The following is a 21141-nucleotide window of genomic DNA, read 5'->3' as shown; positions in this document are numbered from 1 at the left end:
AAACTACTAGATAGAAAAAGAAATATAGTTGGGTCTAACAAACAAATAAAAGGTAACCTATTCTACCTAGATCTTAGTGAAAGTTCATGTTTTATTGCTCAAGTAAAAAAAAGCTAATTATGGCACAAAATGCTATGTCATGTGAACTTTGAAAATCTAATCAAGATAAGAAAGAAGAAAAGAGTAAGAGGTGTTCCTAGCCTAAGGAAACCTGATATGGGCCCATGCAAAATTGTCAAATTGGTATGATGTGAAAGACAAGTTTCAAAAGAAAGGATTATCATTTTGAAGAAGTCTTGGATCTAGTTCATATAGACTTATGTGGACCTATTGAAATCAAGAGTTACGATGGAGATAAGTACTTTATTCTTTTTTATTGATAATTATTCTAGAATGATGACTGCAATGTATTTGAAAGAAAAGTCTGAAGCATTTCAAAAATTTAAGTGGCATTTGGTAAGAGTAGAGAAAGAAAGTAGAAAGAAGCTAAAGTGCTTGAGATGAAACAGCAGTGGTGAATTCATTTCAAATGAGTTCAATGAATTCTACATTGAAAGAGGAATTAAGAGACAAATATCAGCCCTTGGTACACCACAATAGAATGATATAGCTTAAAGAAGGAATAGATCCATCATGGATTGTGCAAGAACTTTAATGATAGAAAAGAGTGTTGCAATCAAATACTGGAAGGAAGCAATCAATACTACAATGCATACATTGAACATAGTATAGTTGAAGAAAGACTCAAATCAAACTCCTCATGAACTATGGTATGGCTATAAACCTAATGCAAGTTACTTGAAAGTATTTTGTAGCAAATTATATATCTTGAAAGAATCTAGGAAAGGTAAATTTGATGTCAAAGGTGATGAAGGCATATTCTTAGGATACTCCTGTAGAAGTAAAGAATACAAATGTTTTAATTTGTCAACTCATAAGATCATAGAAAGTGCACATGTGAGAACTGATGAGTTTGCAGAAAAGAGTGAAGAAGAAAGCAACAAAGAACCTAAGGATTATAGAAGGTTTGTCTATTATGAGCCTGATATAGTGCCAAATAAAATTAGAAGTCAGCATAATTCACCTCCCAAGTCTCCAAAATCTCTAAAAGCTACTGAGTTACAACCAATGCAACCTAAGTAATAGCCTATAGGACCCAAGTCATAGCCAGAAGCTACCAAGCTATTGCAAGAGAAAATCATGTCTGATGGACCTGAATCATAGACAGTGGGACCCAAGCTTGATCCATAAAATCATGGTGAGGTTAGTGGAATCTTTTTTGAATCCAAAGTACCTATGCTAGCAAGATATGTCAAAAGGTACCATGCACCTGATCAGATCATTAGAGACAAGTAAGATGGAACAATGACAAGAAACAAGCTAAAATGTACATGTCTTCTTGCTGAATTTGATCCTAGATTAGTGAAAGATGCTTTGGATAATGAAAGTTGGATTAAAGTTGTGAATGGAGAAATAGAATAGATAAAGAGTAATCAGACTTGGAATCTTATTCTTAGACCCAAGAATAAAAATGTAATTGACACAAAATGGGTTTTTAGAAGTAAGTTGAATGAAGATGGAGAAGTCTCCAGAAACAAAGCGGGGTTAGTATGCAAAGGTTATTCTCAAGAAGAACATATTGACTATGGGGAAATTTTTTCTCCTATTGCTAGATTAGAAGGTGTTAGAACTTTATTTTCTTATGCTACATACAAAAGATTTAAAGTTTATCAAATGAATGTAAAATCTGCATTCTTGAATGGAATTTTTGAAGAGGGAGTTTACATAGAACAACCTGAAGGTTTTATGGATCATATAAAAAAGGATATGGTGTATAAATTACATAAAGAATTGTATGGTCTCAAGAAAGCCCCTAGAGCTTGGTATGAAAGACTTCATAACTACTTCATAAAGACTGGTTTTCAAAGAACAAATGATAACAATAGCCTATACATCAAAGAAGGACTAGACAAAAAAATTGTGTTGGTTGAAATCTTTGTGGATGAAACTTTATTTATAGGAAATGATGATTTATGCAAGGCATTTTCAGAAGAGTAGAGTAAAGAATTTGAGATGACTATGTTTGGAGAGATAAAATTCTTTGTTGTATTGTAGATCCAATAAAAGAAAGATGGTATCTACATTACTCAATCCAAATACATCAAGGAGACACTAAAGAAGTTTGGAATGAAAGATTCAAAACTAGTTAGAACACCTATCTATTGGACATAAGCTTTCCAAAAATGATGATTCCAAAGAGGTAGATCATAACACATACAAATCAATGATTAGAAAATTGCAATATTAGTGCACACAAGGCCTGATATTACATTAACAGTTGGTATGGTGGAAAGATTCTCAGCAAATCCTAAAGAAAATCACATGATGACAATAAAAAGAATTATGAAGTATTTTAAGTGTACTGAAGACTATAGATTATGGTACAAAAAGGAGGAAATTTGGATTTAAAATCATTCATAGATGTTGATTGGGCAAGAAGTGTTGATAATAAAAAGAGCGCCAATGTTGGAGTGTTCTTTCTTGGTAAAAGATTAGTGTCTTGGACAAGCAAGAAGAGAAATTGTATTTGTTAGTCCACAAAAAAGAAAAAATATGTGGCAACAATAGTAAATTATTCCAATGTTGTTTGGTTCAAGCAACTATTGTTAAGTATGAAGATAGAAATCAAGGATCCAAAGGTTATATTCTATGATAACACTAGTATAATCAATATATCAAAGAATCCTATGATGCATACCAAAACCAAACACATTTCTATAAAATATCATTTTTTGAGAGAATTGGTACACGATAAATAGGTAAGATTGGAATATGTGAATACTAAAAAAAAAATTGTAGACATATTCAGTAAGCCATTACCTAAGGATGCATTTTTGTATCTAAGAGGTAAGTTAGGGGTCATTCTCCTATTTGAAGCTTACTAAATGAAGTTTAGTGATGCATCAACCAGCTCATGTTGAAGATCAATCAATTGATGCAGTGTTGAAAAGGGCATATTGCATATGAATTAGTACATAAGGTACATTGATATTATCTAAATATTGTCTTTGGCATGAGATGTCAAAGAGAGAGAGTTTTTTGTCATATTAAAAAAACTTTTATAAAGAGGGAGAGTACATATTTCGTAGAAATTTTATTACTTCTAGAGATGTCAAAAAGGGAGAACTTGCTCTGATATCAAAGAAGGAATTTTTGCTATCAAAAATGTTGGAAATATACGAGGAGTAACTAAGAGGGGAGGGGTGAATGAATTACTACTAAATTAAATCCTAGATCCCTTAGATGTCAGTACAAAAATACAATCTAAATACTGTTGATGCTCAGTAAACACACACAAAATGCTATAACTCGGTAAGTACTGAAGGTAAATGCTTAACATGAAAACTTTAGATGTTATCTATGATTACCATTACTTTAACTTAGTTTAAAACACATAAAAGAAAATAGCATGAAAACATTTAACACTAGGATTTAATTTGGAAACCCAATTTGAGAAAAACTATCAATTGCAACTAGTTACTATTTTCACTCTTCTAAAGTGAGCCCTCTTAGGAGCCAACCCTATTTACAAAACACACTATTAGGTGTGACCCTGTTAAAGGATTTAATCACCCTATTAGGAGTGGCCTTGTTAGAGGTCTTGAGATAATTCAATAGAACTGCCACCTTGTTAGAGGATTTACAAATAGCTATTAAGCCAACTCTGTTAGGAGATTTAGATCACTGCTACAATGGCTAGAGTAACAATGAGATGACTTCATTTGAATGCAACTAAATTGCTAATCATAGATCTTTGTTCTAGCTTGTACTTGATCCATCATGATTGAATATAGCTTTTTTGTTCCACAAGGATATTCTACTTATCCTTTAAATTTTCTTTCTCTCTTCATCTTTAATACATTCATAATATCTTCATACTTGCACACTTTTAAATTCTCAAGTTTACCTTGTACTTATATCTTTCGTATTATCAAGTTGGCTAATATACAACTTAGAATAATTAATATTCATCACCTTAGGCAGCTAGAACCAATAGATAAATCAATCAAGATTAATATGCCAAAATAAGAAAATCCTTCATTAGTCGACCCATATCAATAGACACTAACTCAGAAACAATTTCCTATGTTGACCAATAGAAGCTTGGTTAACATTGCAAACTTGCAAAGTTCCTTTGGAAATCGAGTGAGCTTGGTTAGCATTGGTTCCATCCAACATTCTTTCATTAATAGAGTGAGCTTGGTTAACACTCATCTTTTGCATTCTTTCCTTTGACGCTCGAGTGAACTTGGTAGACATTGCCTTTTAAAATAGGTAACCATAGGAATACTTGGTAGACACTGAAAACTATCTTCACTGCCCAAGTGAGCTTGGCATATACTGACTAATAATGATATGACATTTGCGTAACATCAAAGACAATACACAATTAATCAATTGTATCCAAAAATCTCCCTCTTTAGTACTGATGGCAACACAACATATCATAGCACAATAAAATTTTGGATTTATTCTTTAGAACTCCCTTTGTTAGTATGAACTCTTCCTTTCATTGGATTCTTCCTCTGTCTGCAACAACTTTTGCCAAGTTTATTAATAGAACTTTCTTGATCTTATAGAAAACTTCTCCTTCTTGGGAATGATTTTTTTTTTCTATAAGATATGACAATAAACTTGTAAACTTCTCCCTCTTTGACAACACATGCCAAAGACAATAAATTTGTTAATATCAATGTACCTTAAGTACTGATTCATTTGCAATATGCCCTTGTCAATTTGGCACCAATTGATTAATCTTCAACTTATCTCTTGTTAATGCTTCACTAAGCTTTATTTAGTGAGCTTTAGATAGGGGAATGACCCCTAGCTCACCTCTTAGATACAAAAATGCATCCTTAGGTAATGGCTTGGTGAATATGTTTGCAATCTATTCTTTTGAATTAACATATTACAATATAACTTCTTTATCCTATGTCAACTCTCCTAAGAAGTGATATTTTATAGCAATGTGCTTTGTTTTGGTATGATCACTAGATTCTTTGATATATTGATTGCACTAGTGTTATCACCATATATGACTATAGGATCCTTGATCTCTATTTTCATTCCTTCCAACATTAATTATTTGAACCAAACAATGTTAGAACTATTAACTACTATTGCCACATATTCTACCTTTGTTGTGGATTGAGAGATGCAATTTTGTTTCTTGCTTGTCCAAGACACTAGTATTTTACCAAGAAAGAATGCTCCACCACTAGTGTTTTTTCTGTCATAAAAACTTCCTACCCAATCAACATCAATAAATAATTTCAAGTCTAAATTGCCTCCAAGTTTATACCATAAGCCATAGTCTTTAGTACCTTTCAGATATCTCATGATTCTCTTGATTGCCATCATGTGATTTTCTTTAAGATTAACTGAGAATCTTGCCACCATTCCAACTGCTAGAGCAATATCAGGCCTTAATTTTCTAATCATTGATCTATATGTGGTCTAATCTACTTCTTTGGAATCATCATTTTTGGAGAGATTATGTCTAGTAGACATAGGGGTTTCAACTCATCTTGAATCTTCCATTCCAAACTTCTTTAGTATCTCCATGATATACTTAGATTGAGTGATGTAGATACCATTTATGTTCTGTTGTATCTACAACCCAACAAAGAATTTTATCTCACGAAAGATGGACATCTCAAATTCTTTACTCATTGCTTCTAAAAATGCTTTGCACAAGTTATCATTTCTTGTAAATAGAGTATCATCAACAAATATTTTTGCCAATGCAATCTTCTTGTTTTGTCCTTCTTTGATATACAAACTACTATTATCATTTATTCTTTGAAATACAATATGTACCAAGTAATTATGAAGTCTCTCATACCAAGCTCTAAGAGGTTGCTTGAGACCATATAATACTTTGTGTAACTTGCAAACCATGTCTCTTTTTCTAGGATCTACAAAACCTTTTGGTTGTTCCAAGTAGACTTCCTCATCAAGAATTTCATTCAAGAATATAGATTTAACATCCATTTGATACACTTTAAATCCTTTATCTGCTACATATGCTATTAAAGTTCTAACACCTTCTAGTCTTGCTACAAGAGCAGAAGTCTCACCATAATCAATACCTTCTTCTTGAGAATAGCCTTTGCACACCAATCTTTCTTTACTTCTTGAAACTTTTCCATCTTCATTTAGCTTATTTCTGAATACCCACTTTGTACCAATTATATTTTTATCTTTAGGTCTAGGAATAAGGGTCCAATTTTTTTTCTTTTCTATCTATTCTATCTCTTCATTCATTTCTTTAATCCAACTTTCATTATCCAGAACATCTTTAACATTTTTAGGTTCAAATTTAGCATGTAAACATGTACCTTTTAATTTATTTCTTCTTGTTGTTCCATCAAATTTTTCTCCAATGATCTAAATAGGTACATGATGCCTTCTAACACATCTTCATATTTATAGCATGGGCTCTTTGGGTTTTGAATGAGTTCCATTGTCTTCATTATGAACTTTAGTCTCAAGCTTACGTCCTTTTGTCTATGACTTGGGTCCATCAGACTCAGTTTGAACTAGCTCGATAGCTTCTAATTGTGACTCAAGTCCTTCAAACTGTGACTCAAGTTGCACTGTCTACAACTCAATAACTATTGGAGATTTTGGGGACACGGGAAATGAATCCTCCTTTCTTTCAAATAGGTTTGGTAGGGTATCGGGTTCATAGTAAACAAATATTTTGTAATCCTCTAGCTCCTTGATGCTTTCTTCTTCACTCTTTTTTGCAAACTCATCAATTATAACATGTGCACTTTCTATTATTTTATGAGTAGACAAATTCAAACATTTGTATGCTTTACTTCTGCAAAAGTATCCTAGAAATATGCATTCATCACCTTTTACATCAAATTTTTATTTTCTAGACTCTTTCAAGATATAACATTTGCTGCCAAATACTTTCAAGTAACTTACATTAGGTTTGTAGCCATACCATAGTTGATAAGGATTTTTGTTTGAATATTTCTTTAACCATACTCTATTTAAGGTATGAAATGCAGTGTTGATAGGTTTCTTCCAATATTTGAGAGCAACATTCTTTTCAATCATCAAGGTTCTTGCACAATCCATGACAAATTTGTTTCTTCTTTTAGCTATACCATTTTTCTATGGTGTACCAGGGTTTGATACTTGTCTTTTAATTCCTCTTTCAATGTAGAAATTATTGAATTCATTGGAGATGAATTCACCACCTCTATCTGATCTTAAACATTTCAACCTCTTTCCAGTTTCTTTTTCTACTCTTGCCAGATACCACTTAAATTTTTGAAAAGCTTCTAATTTTTCTTTTAGATATATTATAGTCATCACAAAAAAGAATGAAAAATTTTCTCTACTGTAATTCTCTATTCCAATAGGTCTACATAAGTTTATACAAACAATTTCTAAGACTTCTTCTAACTGATATATTTTTCTTTTGAAACTAGTCTTTCCTATTTTACCAATTTGCCAATTCTTGCATAAACCCATATTAGGCTTCTTCAAACTAGGAATGCATCTTAATCTTCTATGTTTCCTTATCTTAACTAGATTATCAAGGTTTACATGAAATAGCCTTTTGTGCCATAATAAGCTTTCTTCTACTTGAGCAATAAAACATGAACAATCACTGAGATCAAGATAAAATAGATTACCTTTTGTTTGCTTACTAGATCCAACTAGATTTCCTTTTCCATCTAGTAGTTTGGCATGTCCATTCATGAATTCTACCTTGGATCCAATGTTATTCAACTATGCCACACATAGTAGATTATTCTTTAGTCCTTTAACCCAATAAGCATTGTCACATATAAGTTCTTTAGTTAATGAAATACATCCTTTTCCTTTTATGTTACAAGGTTCATTGTTTCCAAATCTTAGACTACCTCCATCATAATATTCCATGTGCTCAAATTTTGTTTTGTATTTAGTCATATGATGTAAACAACCACTATCAATAATCCATATATCATTTTTGATAACATGAGAGATAAGTGCCATCTTGTCTCCTTCATCATCAGATTCATCTTTTATAGCAATATATACCATTTCATCTTCACTGTTATTAGAATCTTTAGCTATAAAATAAGATTTCTTACCTTTTTCCTTGTAGTTCTTCTAGTTTTTGGAATTCTTCTTGCCTTTGTGTTTATTTATTTTCTTTTCATCTTTTGTTTTTTTATTTGGACACCTTTTAGCAATGTGACCAACTTCTTCATAGGAAAAGTAGATCAGAGGAACTTTACCTTTATACTTTCCTATGTCATTGGAATACTTTCTTGCAAGTAGGGCTTTAAAAACTTCAAGGTCACTATCTAAAATTTCTTCTAATTCTTCTTCATCACTTCTTGATTGGTTGGACTTTGATTTCTTTTCTTTTTCTTGGAGTGACAGTTTAGTCAAAAAAGAAGATTCAATAACTTTTGAACTAGGAACATTGTTATCAAAGTTATCTAACTCAAAAGCTATTAATCTTCCAACTAGAGCATCTAAATATATTTTATTATTTGGATCACATCTCATCTCTTGAATAGTAGACATTATAATTGCATAAATAGGAAGAAGAGTTCTAAGTACCTTGTTTACAAATGTTTTCTCTTCAATGTCTCCTCCACATGCTTGGATTGCACTTAGACTTGCTTTGATCCTTTCCACATATTTTGCAATGTTCTCATCTTCTCTCATTTTCATCTGATCAAAATGACCTCTAAGACTTTCATCTTTAGCTCTTCTTACATTGTCATCTCCTCCATATATGTCTTTTAGTTTGATCCACATCTCATGAGTTGTCTTGCAGTCTTTGACTTCATCAAATTCAGCATTACTAAGTGCAAATGCAATATCAATCATCATGATGTTATGATTTTAATTTTTAACAATGTCTTCAACTGATAATGTTCTAGTGGGAGTCTTGTATTAAGTATCAAGATATTTACATATTGAATCATTGATAGTAGCCAAATGTAACCTCATAAGTCCTTGCCATGCTGCAAATTGTCTCTGTTTAGCTTGAGAATCTCTCTTCTATAAGATAGCTTGTTCTTCAACTTAGGTTCTTGAAACCTTCTCTGCAAGCATCGAAAGTTGTGAGACCAATTGTTAGAAATATAAGAGGAGTAACTAAGAGGTGAGGGGTAAATCAATTACTACTAAAATAATTTATAGGTCCCTTAGATGTCAGTACAAAAATACAATCTGAATACTAATGATGCTTAGTAAACACACATAAAATCTTGTAACTTGGTAAGTATTGAAGGTAAATTTTTAACATGAAAATTTTAGATGTTTTTAGTGCTTACCATTACTTTAACTTAGTTGAAAACACATAAAAGAAAATAACATGAATACATTTGACACCAAGATTTAATGTGGTAACCCAATTTGGAAAAAACCACCAATTGCAACTACTTACTATTTTTACTCTTCTAAATTGAGCCCTATTAGGAGCCAACCCTACTAAAGGTTAAAAAAAACACTGTAATCACCCTATTAGGAATGGTCTTGTTAGAGGTCTTGAGACAATTCAATAGAATTTCCACTTTGTTAGAGGATTTACAAATAGTTGTTAGGCCAACTCTGTTACAAGATTTAGATCACTACTACAATGGTTAGAGAGTAACAATGAGATGACCTAATTTGAATAAAATTAAATTGCTAATTATAGATCTTTGTTTTGGATTGTACTTGATCCTTCCTGAATATAGCTTTTCTATTCCACAAGGATATTCTTCTTATCCTTCAAATTTTCTTCCTCTTTTCATCTTTAATACATTCATAACATCTTCATACTTGCACACTTTCAAATTCTCAACTTGACCTTGTACTTATACCTTTCATATTATCAATTTGGCTAATATGAAATATAAATAATTAATATTCATCACCTCAGTCAGCCAGAACCAATAGATAAATGATTTAAGCATAATATGCCAAAATAAGAAAATCCTTCGTTAGCCAACCCAACTCAATAGACACTAACCCATAAACAATTTCCTATGTTAATCAACATAATCTTGATCAACATTGAAAACTTTTAATGATCCTTTGGCAATTGAGTGAGCTTAGTTGGCACTAGTTCCATCCAACTTTCCTTCATTGAATGAGTGAGCTCAATTAACACTTATGTTCTGCATTCTTTCCTTTGATACCCAAGTGAACTTGGTAGACACTTCCTTTTGAACTAGGCAACCATAGGAATGCTCGATATACATGGAAAACTATCTTTACTGCCTGAGTGAGATCGACATATAGTGACTAATAATGATATGACATTTGTGTAATATCAAAGACAATACACAATTAATTAATTGTATCCAACAAGAAGAAGATGTTGAATGCAAAGTTTGCAAATAGAGAGAGAAACTAAAGGTAGAGGTAGTTCTCATGGATGAGAATCAAAATAAAACTAATGATAAGTTCCTTACTTTATTCTTGCTCTAAAATTTCATTGTACTATGACATGTTGTGTTGCCGTCAATGCTAAAGAGAGATATTTTTGAAAATAATTGATTAATTGTGTATTATCTTTGATGTTACTCAAAATGTCATATCATTGCTAGTTAGTGTATGCCGAGCTCACTTGGGCATTAAAATTTTTTTTCTGTGTCTCCCAAGCATTCCAAATTTTTCCAAGCTCAAAAGATAGTATCTACTAAGTTCACTTGGGAAATAAAAAGAAGTGCACATAAGTTGAGTGTTAATTGAGCTCACTTAGTTAATGAAAGAAAAGATGGATGGAACCAGTGTTAATTGAGCTCATTTGATTACCAAAGCAACCTTTTGAATATGTACTATTAACAAAGTTCCCTTGATTAAGACAAAAAAATCATTTATGAGTTAGTATCTACCAAGCAGGGTTGGCTAATGAAGGATTTTCTTATTTTTGCATATTGAGTTCAATTGATTTATTCATTGGTTCTAGCAGACTGAGGAGTTGAATATTAAGTATTCTAAGTTGTATTCAAGCCAACTTGACAATGTATAAGATATAAGTATAAGATAAAGTTAATAATTAAATATGTGGAACATAAAATAAGATTTAAAGATGCTTAGAGGAAGCGAATTAGAAGGATAAGCAAAATATCCTTGTTAAGGTGTAAAGATACATTTGATTAGGAATGATCAAGTATACAAGCCAGAATCAAGATCTATAATTAGCAATTCAGTTGCATCAAAAATAAAGTCATGTCATTGTTACTTTCTAACCATTGTAGTAGTACTCTAAATCTCTTAATAGAGTTGGCTTGATAGCTATTTGCAAATCCTCTAACAAGGTGACATTTCTAGATTGAAGTGTCTAAAGACCTCTAACAACACTACTCCTAACAAGATGATTAAATAATCTAATAGGGTCACACCTAATAGTGTGTTTTGTAACCTTTAATAGGGTTGGCTCCTAATAGGGCTCACTTCAGAAGAGTGAAAATTAGTAACTAGTCGCACTTGGTGGTTTTTCCCAAATTGGGTTTCCAAATTAAATCTTGGTGTCACTTGTGTTCATGCTATTTATTCTATGTGTATTCAACTAAGTTAGATAAGGTTAATCATAGAAACTATCTTAAGACTTGCATTTTCTGAGTTACTACAGTTATTTTTGTGTTTACCAAGTTACAACATTTACTAGTGTAAATTGAGTGTCTATGTATTAATTGAGCATAAATATTTTTAGTTGATTTTATTATTTACATTGACACCTAAGGGGTCTAGGATTTATTCTAGTGGTAACCAATTCACCCCTCCCCTCTTAGTTACTCCTCTTATATTTCCAATAGTTTAAGGGAGAAGTATATGTAAGGAAATTGTATATGTATATGTAAGGGGGAGTACACTGTTAGGATAAACCACTGACAGAAATAAAAACTACATGCAAATATAACCAATAATAGAAAATAATAGAACACACAAAAATGAACACAAGGCACCAAGATTTAATGTGGTTCACCCAATCCCTGGGCTACGTCCACCAAACAGCAAGTCTGATCTTATTACAATCCAGTGATTACAACCTGATTACAAACCGTAATCCCTTACAGCTCAATACTGCCGCAAGAACCAATTTCATATCACAACATTATGAAAAATACCCAACCCTAAGCCCTTTTTATACAAGTATTAAACCGCTTTAGGGTTATAACATGTCAGCCATATGTAGGCCATAATATGTCGGCTACCATGTCAGCTACTTCCCAAATTTATGAAGTATGTACAGTACTTTCCTGATCAGTCACCACAATCTAACATACACCTATATACCATTGTAAGGAGTGATAAGGAATGTAATGAACCATCAAAAAATGAATAAAATATTTTCCATTTTGAAGGCAATTTTCGTAGTTACTTTTTGTATTTACTTATATTTTTTATGAGATCATTTTGGAACTTAGCCAATTTTCCCAAATGTTGCCATCAACTCCAAAGGGGGATATTGTTGGCAATATGGTCAGTTAGATTTCTAGAGTGTTTTTATTTATGGAAATATGCATTTAGTATTTCATTTATGTATTTAGAGTTAGAAAATTGTCTAAGTGTTAGACAATTTGTAGTTGTACAAAGACAAATGCGATATGTACAGATGACACACTTTGAGTTAGCTCATGTGTAGTTGAGGATTGGTTTATGAAAAAATCATGATGATGTAGGTTAGTGTATAGATGTTTACACATAATACAATGTAAGTTATAGTTGATTTACCAATTTAGGTATTTAACAAGACATAAGAAAGCATATCATAAATATGAGTTGTATGACTTAATGCATTATTTTGGTGACAAAATAATTACTAAGTCATGATGGGTTGACATTATAGATATTAATTCCTAAGTGATTTTATATCATGTAAAGTCTGTGAAGATATGAAAGCCAATTGAGAAAAGATTTATTAATTTATGAGATGTAAGTAAAGAACTTATCTTGCACAAATAATGTGTAAGATGTGTGATATGAGAACTATTGTTAAGATAGATTGAAAGATATACAATCCTTATATGATACAAAATATTATGTATGATTAGATCAAGTGCAAGTTCCAGTACTGAGAAAGTATTGTACATATACCTATACTTGTGAAAAACTTTATTGCTTATTTCATGTTAGGGCAGTGGGCTCTTCTTATACATGTTGTATTTGATCTACCAACTCCTAACAAGGTTGAAGAAACTCCTAACATGGTTGAGGCTTTTAATAGGACACAGTCCTCTAACAAGGACTCAAGACACTATATCTACTTCATAGACTCCTAACAGGGTCAATATCCTTAACATGATTCTATTGTTTAGTGAATCATCTAGTGGGTATCATCTCCACCAGGGTTTTCCCTTGGCTAGGGTTTCCCTAGTTTACAAATAATGGTGTTATGAGTTCTCTTTGTGTATGGTTATATTTACTCTTCAACATCATTGGTTTACTTTCATATGTGATTTATAAAGTAATTAACAATACTCAGTTGTGGGAAAATCTTTGTAGAATACTAATTCACCCCCCCTCTTAGTATTATCTATTTCTAACACATATCTCCCCAATTATGACTGACCTTCAAACCTTTAGCATGATCTTTAGGTTCTAATCATCTCCAAAAAAGGTTTATAAATTCATGGGTTGTCTTGAATCAATAGCACCTTAATATTTGATGCAAAGTATTGAACAACTAGAACAAAGCTAGCATCACTACCTTCCTAGGTCATATCAAGACTCCAAAATTGGACTGGAAACTTTTATCCCATCTCTCTCTCTCTCTCTCTCTCTCTCTCACACACACACACACACACACACACACACACACACACACACACACATTCCAATTTCATGTCTTTTGCAAGGATAGAGACACATTTTAACAAACACGTGTACATGGGGAAAGAGTATGAGTTGAAGGGTTTTTCTACTTTACCCTTGTTGATGCCAATCAAACCATTATGTATCTCCTCAGCTAAATGGGAAGAAAAATCAAATATGGAAATCATTCCATATTGCAATATTTGGGCCATCATGTAAACTGGGGGTGTCAGAATATGTTCTTTCTCATCCATGCCAAAACTTTTACAGAGGGAAATACATCGAGCCTATGCCCTAGGGTTGAAAAACTTCTTCAAAAGTGGCTCTAGAGTAGAAGGTGTCACTAGTGTTAGATTCCCTATCTTTATAAAATGATCTTAGAGTGGGTCCCCTTAAAGATATACCCTTTTTACATCATACTTGGCCTAGAAATCATCGAAATCAATCTTCTCATGTAGAGAAATGTTTGGGGTATAACATAAAAACCTCTTTGATTCCTTCAGCTATAACCTTAAACAAGTTATCCCCAAAGTGGTTCTTCATTGTACTTAATATGGGGTCATATTTCTTGGCCATTGTGGTCAATAGGTCAACATCCATGAAAATGCCTGGTATAACTAGCTTCCCAACATCAAACTCTCATATATTGCTAAGTGGTTTATCATGGTTCCTTTGTGAAAACATTTTTTGAACAATTCTAACCCACTAGTAGATGTCTCTACATCTCTTAACTAGTTTCCTCTATTGTAGAAACCTTCCTCAATTTCAATCTAGGGTCTTTCAGAACTAATTCCTTACCCTTTGTAGTCTTGTTTTTTGAAGCAGACAATTTCTCTAGGAAGTCATCATGGGCATTCCTATGTTGCTAATCTATTTTCCTAGAAAAGTCCATTCAAGAAGGCATATTTACTACTTTAAAATCTTAATCAGAAAAAATTTCTACAATAATGTTCAAGTACTTACTCATAATATTTGTACAACTTATGAATATAACAAATACCACCTTAGTCACAACAATTCACAATCTAAAAACTTAGAAGCTCAAGCTCTACCTACTTTGTCTCAATCTATCTTGAATTGTACCAAATGAGGAACAACCTACACCTTTTATTCCAAATTCATTCACACAAGGAATGTCTTAATTCACCATTAATGCCTTCAATAGTGAATTTTTGCATGTAATGCAAAAGAGTTTAAAAAATAGTTGCTTATCTAAAATAAATCCAATAGTTATGATTCAAAACTGATATTGATTCATATTTTCACTAATGGGACATGTGGCATCCTCTTTTATTCTCACAAAACTTAAAACCTATGCACCTTAAATCAACAATATAGCAACAACCATTGATCACCAAATGATTGGACACTCAAGGACAACTATGGTCATTTTAGAATTTCTTCAAAGAGTGGGCCCACTAAGGAAACATGAAACAACATCATGTGGTTTATATGACTAAAATCCTTCCAACTTCAAATAGAAACATAACAAGCACCATAGATTTACATTTGATCTGATGACTCAAAAAGAACAAAAACTCATACTATGATGCAACAACATCCTGGGTTGCACTGTTATCCTGCATGTTTTTAGTTTTTTCTAGTTTTTTCGAGTTTTCATGTCTTGAATTTCCAAGATTTCATTAGTTTCTAAGCATTGGAGACACACTAGGGAACCTTTTCCTATGTGTGCAAAGAGATTGGAGTTATCGTGTTAAGGTTTGCGCTAGTTTTACCTTGTTGTTGGAGTTGTGTTTTTTTGGTTTCTAGATGCCTATTGCAGGCTGTGTAACTAATCTTTAATAATGAGTTAGATGCTGAAAATTTTAGCTATTGAAGAGAACCTAGATTAATACATTTTTTCAAAGATATAAGTTATAATTCATTATAAGTTGGGAGATATGGCAATTCTCCTAGAGTATTGATTTTTGGCAGTTTGTGTGATAGGTTTATGTGCTTGACTTCAGGTTTCTACACTTAACTTTTGGGATGCATGCACATATATCCTTAATGAATCAGCATTTATGCCCTTAAGGGCTTGTAGAGGAAATAAATTAATACCTTTAATTCAAAGCTCAATTTTTAATTCAATTAGGGCTAGGAGATATCATGATTTTTCTTATGTATCAATTTTTGGACATTTAATTTTTGTTGGAGGTCGACTTGTGGCTCTTCAAGTATTTAATGTTAGGTTTATTTAGTTTTTAGCATTCTAGGCCAACTTGTGTCTTAGATTAGTGTAATTAGGGGTTGTGGTGAAGTCTTTAGAAATCATTATCCATCTTGGAGAATATAGATGATAGAAGGAGGATAGGAAATGAAAAGCATATGTGTCTAGAAATCCAAACTTGAAGCTAGATCTTAGATTTGAATGTATTTTATATTTGGCTATAACCCAAAAAGCCTTATAGCTAGCCATGTATGATGATATTTTCATGAATCAATAAAGAATATTGTTCTCTCTCTCTCTCTCTCTCTCTCTCTCTCTCTCTATGGTGTTATTCATTTTTTGTGTTCGCTTCCATTGTATCAACTCTTGCATGGTGGTTTGGGTAGCTGAGTGTGCCAATTGGCCTTTGTTACTCACACCTCCCTATGTTAGGTGATATCAAAGCTTGGTTGTTCCTGAGTGTGCAAGTAGATCATTGAAGTGTGAGGTAGTTCATAGTTGGACTTTGGATCATATAGAACCCTGATTCAAATTTGGTTGTGGGGTTGAAGATCTATGGCTTTGACCTATAACTTGCAGAGGGTTATGATCTTGTAGGAACCTAATTTATAAAGATGGTTTATGGTAGAGGAAATTATGATAATGCAATATTAGATACATTGAGACAAATTGTAACTAGATTAAATGCTATGGAGATAGCCCATAGAAGAGGAGTACATCTTGATGATGTAAGTGATGATGAAGTAGTAACACCTAACCTTAATCTAGAACCAAATGATGGTCAAGATGAAGCAAGGTTCTTGATAGTTTTGTCTAGGGAAAATTCAAAGCCTATTGTAGAGGTAGTTCCTTATGATGGAAAATTGGATACCAATGCTCTGTTATATTAGATCTTAGATATGGAGAAATTATTTGAGTATGAAAAAACTCCTAATAAAAAGAAGGTGAAGATTGTAGTTACTAGGTTGAAAGGTCATTCTCACTATGGTGAGAGCATTTGCAAATTAATAGACAAAGGAGAGGAAAGGAGAAGATCAGAACTTGGCTAAAGATGGTGAATAGGGTAAAGAACAAATTCCTTCCTACTGATTACCAAGTTAGCTTATTGAGAAAGATACAAAATTTGAGACAAAAGGACATGACTAAAAAATTATACTGAGGAATTCTATAAATTGGACATTAGATTTGGACATGTGGATGATGATGTTGAGAAAATTGCAAGGTACATAAATGGATTGAGATTTTGAATTCAATATGAAATTAGTTTTGTGAAGTTGGAAAGTGTGGAAGAAGCATATCAATATGCCTTGAATGCTGAGGTTATCTTGACAAAGAAGCATGAACAAAGACAAAGAGGCAGAGGTGGTAGATTCTAGAGAGGCAGAGGAAGATCTTATGGTGAAGGTGAAAAATCTGATAGTTGTGTGCATGATAGAGAAAAATCTAAATGGAAAAATGATGACAAAGATAAGACCAAATGGAAAGGTGGTAGTTCTTATTGAGGAGCTATTGGTTCTTACCAAGGAAGATGTAATTCATATTCTAGAGGTAGTTTTCATGGTAATTGTTTCATATGTGTAAAGAAGGGCATAGATCTTTTGAATGTAGATCTTTTAAAAGTGGGTAGAATAATAGAAATGTTATGATTCAAGGAGACATTGAGAGTTCACCAAGTGGACCTAAGGTTGGAGAAAATCTAATGGTAAGAAGAACCTTATGTAATAAGGAAAGTGATGATGAACCTATTTTGGGAAGAAGTCTTTTCAAGCCCAGATGTAAGATAGCTAGAAAATACTACAAAGTGATCATTGATAGTGAAAGTTCAACAAATTTGGCATCAGAAGAGCTGGTTGCAAAGTTATAGTTATAAAGGCTAAAACATCCCAAACCTTATCATGTTTCATGGATCAAAGATGAGCATAAGATATTGGTAAGTGAGTAGTGTATTGTAAAGTTCAAGATTGGACATTACTTTGATGAAGTATTATGTGATATTATGCCTATGGATTATTATCATATTTTTTTGGGTAGACCTTGGCAATATGATAGATATGTTGTACATGATGGAAGATTGAATTAATATACTCTTTTGGTAAATGGGAAGAAGGAAATATTATTGCCTTTGATTGAAAGTTTAGATCAAGTTAGTTGCACTGTACTAAAATTTTGCATGGTTAATGGAAAGCAATTTGAAAAGGAAGTAAAGAAGAATCAAGTTTGTTTTTCTATAGTTCCTAGAGGATTGAGTGTTGGTAGTAATGACTAAGCAGTAGAAGCTGGTAATAATTGAGTGATAGTAGATAGTGGTAGCTAAGTACTAGAAGAAATTGTAGAGTTACTGAATGAGTATAAAGAGATTATTGTAGAGGATATACCTGATGGTTTACCTCCAATGAAAAGTATAAGTCATTATATGGATCTAATTCCTAGAGCTAGTTTTCCAAACAAAGAACCATATAGATTGACACCTATAGAGAATGAGGAGTTTAATAGACAAGTGCATGAGTTTTTTCAAAAAAATTTGATCAAAGAAAGTTTGATTATATGTGTTGTACCTACTATATTAGCACCTAAAAAGAATGGAGAATGTAGAATGTGTATTGATTCTAGAGCCATTAATAAGATCATAGTGAAATATAAGTTTTATATGCTAAGGATGGATGTCATTATGGATTGTTTGAGTGGAGCAAAGTATTTTACCAAGATTGACTTAAAGAGTGGCTATCATCAGATCAAAATAAGAGAAGGTGATGAATGGAAAACTGCTTTCAAGATAAAAGATGGTTTGTATGAATGGTTGGTTATGCCTTTGGTTTGAGTAATGGACCTAGTTCCTTCATGAGGTTCAATTTGATCAAGGAAAAACATAGTGGTGGATTGGCTGGACATTTTGAAATGGATAAGACATTGAGTTTGTTGAAGAATAAGTATTATTGGCTAGAAATATATAAGGATGTTAGGAATTTTGTAAAGAGTTGTGGAGTTTGTCAAGTTACAGAATGAATAAATCAAAATATTGGTTTGTATACACCTATTACTATTCTAGAGAAACCTTGGAGTGACATTAGTATGGATTTTGCTCTTGGATTACCTAAGATAGTGAAGGGGTGTGATTCCATATTTGTTGTAGTGGATAGATTTTTAAGATGGCTCATTTCATACCATGTAATAAGACATCAGATGCTAAGCATGTTGCTAAACTTCTCTTTCAAGAGATTGTGAGATTGCATGGACTACCAAGAAGTATTATTTCTAATAGAGATAGTAAGCTTGCTGGTTATTTTTGGAAGACTTTTTGGAAGAAAATGGGTACTGAGTTGAAGTTTACTTCCACATTCCATCCATAGACAGATGGACAGATAGAGGCTATGAATAGAAGCTTGGTTAATTTGTTCAGATGTTTAGTTGGGAATAAGTCAAGCAATTGGGAGATGGTATTGGTATAAGTTGAATTTGCATATAATAATTTTGTGAATAGGAGTACATGGAAGACACCTTTTGAGATTGTTACTAAAATGTAGCATAGAGGTATTGCTAGAATGCAGTGTAGAGGTATATCAGATTTGAGAGATGTTGCTGGTGAAGAAAAGAGAAGTGTTACAGTAGAAGAATTTGCTAATGTTATAGAATATTTACATAAGAAAGTAAAGTTAAGTATAGAAAAAAGTTATCAAAAGTATAAGGAGAACATTGATTAGTTTATGAGACATCATGATTTTCAAGTTGGTGATGAGGTGATGGTTCATTTGAAGAAAGGAATATTTCTTGTTGGAACATACAGTAAGCTAAAGATGAACAAGTTTGGACCTTGTAAGATCTTGAAGAAGTTTGATAGTGGAAACACTTATGAAATTGAGTTATCTGATGACATGGATATATCCCCTATATATAATGTTTCTTATTTATACAAGTATCATGAGTTAGATGATGAAGTTATTGTATTAGAGGATTATTCTAAGAAGTAGATTGAAGAAGCTGAAGAGATATTAGATCAAAGAGTTGGTAAGAGCACAAGGGGAAAATATTATTATGAATATTTGGTAAAGTGGAAGAATAGACCTATGGAAGATGCTTCATGGATCTCTCTATTCAAGTTGGATTCATCTTAGGTTGTGACATCTCAATGATTTAGGAGAATCATTTCTTCCAACCCTAGTTGTCTGATGTAGGACCATCTTGGGTTGCATTGTTATCTTGTATATTTTCAAATTTTCCTAGTTTTTCCAAGTTGTCATGTCATGCATTGCCAAGCTTTCAGTAGATTTTGAGCATTGGAGACACACTAGGGAACCTTTTCCTATGTGTGCAAAGAGATTGGAGTTATCATGTTAAGGTTTGAGCCATTTTTACCTTGCTATTAGAGCTATGTTTTTATGGTTCCTAGGTGCCTATTGTGGGTTGTGTAACTAATTATGTGAAATGATTTAGAGGCTGAAAATTTTAGGTATTGAAGAGGACCTAGAGTAGTCCCTTTTTTCTAAGGTTTAAGTCCTAATTATTTACAACTTGGGAGATATGGAAATTATCCTAGGGTATCAATTTCTAGCAGTTTGTGCGATGGGTTTTTGTACTTGATGTTCAAGATGGATGCACAGATATCCTTAATGAATCAGCCTTTGTGCCCTTAAGGGGTTATAGAGGACATAAAGTAACACCTTCTATTTTAAGTGAAAATTCTAATTCAATCAAGGCTAGGAGATATCACAATTTTTCTAAGGTATCAATTTTTGGATATTTAATTTCTGTTGGAGGCTGACTTATGGCTCTTCAAGTATTTAATATTAGGCTTATTTGGTTTTTAGCTTTTTGGGCTAACTTGTGGGTTATATTGGTATAAGTAGGAGTTGTGTTGAATTATTTAGTAGTGATTATTCATCTTGGATAATATAGATGATATAAGGATGATAGGAAACAAAAAGCATATGTGTCTGGAAATCTGAACTTGAAACTAGATCTTAGATTTGAATGTATTTTGTATTTGGTTGTAACCCAGAAGGGCTTATAGCTGGGCATGTATGATGATATTTTAATGAATCAATAAAGAATATTATTCTCTCTCATGGTGTTGTTCTTTTTTTATGTTTTCTAATCTGACAACTTGAAAATAACAAAAATTCATACTAGCTTTGTATAGCCCC

Source organism: Cupressus sempervirens, chromosome 1 (assembly GCF_028749045.1).
Source record: "Cupressus sempervirens isolate cs-2001-9-10 chromosome 1, ASM2874904v1, whole genome shotgun sequence".
In the NCBI taxonomy this organism is placed as follows: Eukaryota; Viridiplantae; Streptophyta; class Pinopsida; order Cupressales; family Cupressaceae; genus Cupressus; species Cupressus sempervirens.
The sequence above is the reverse complement of the archived record's forward strand: the minus strand, read 5'-3'. Positions refer to the sequence as shown.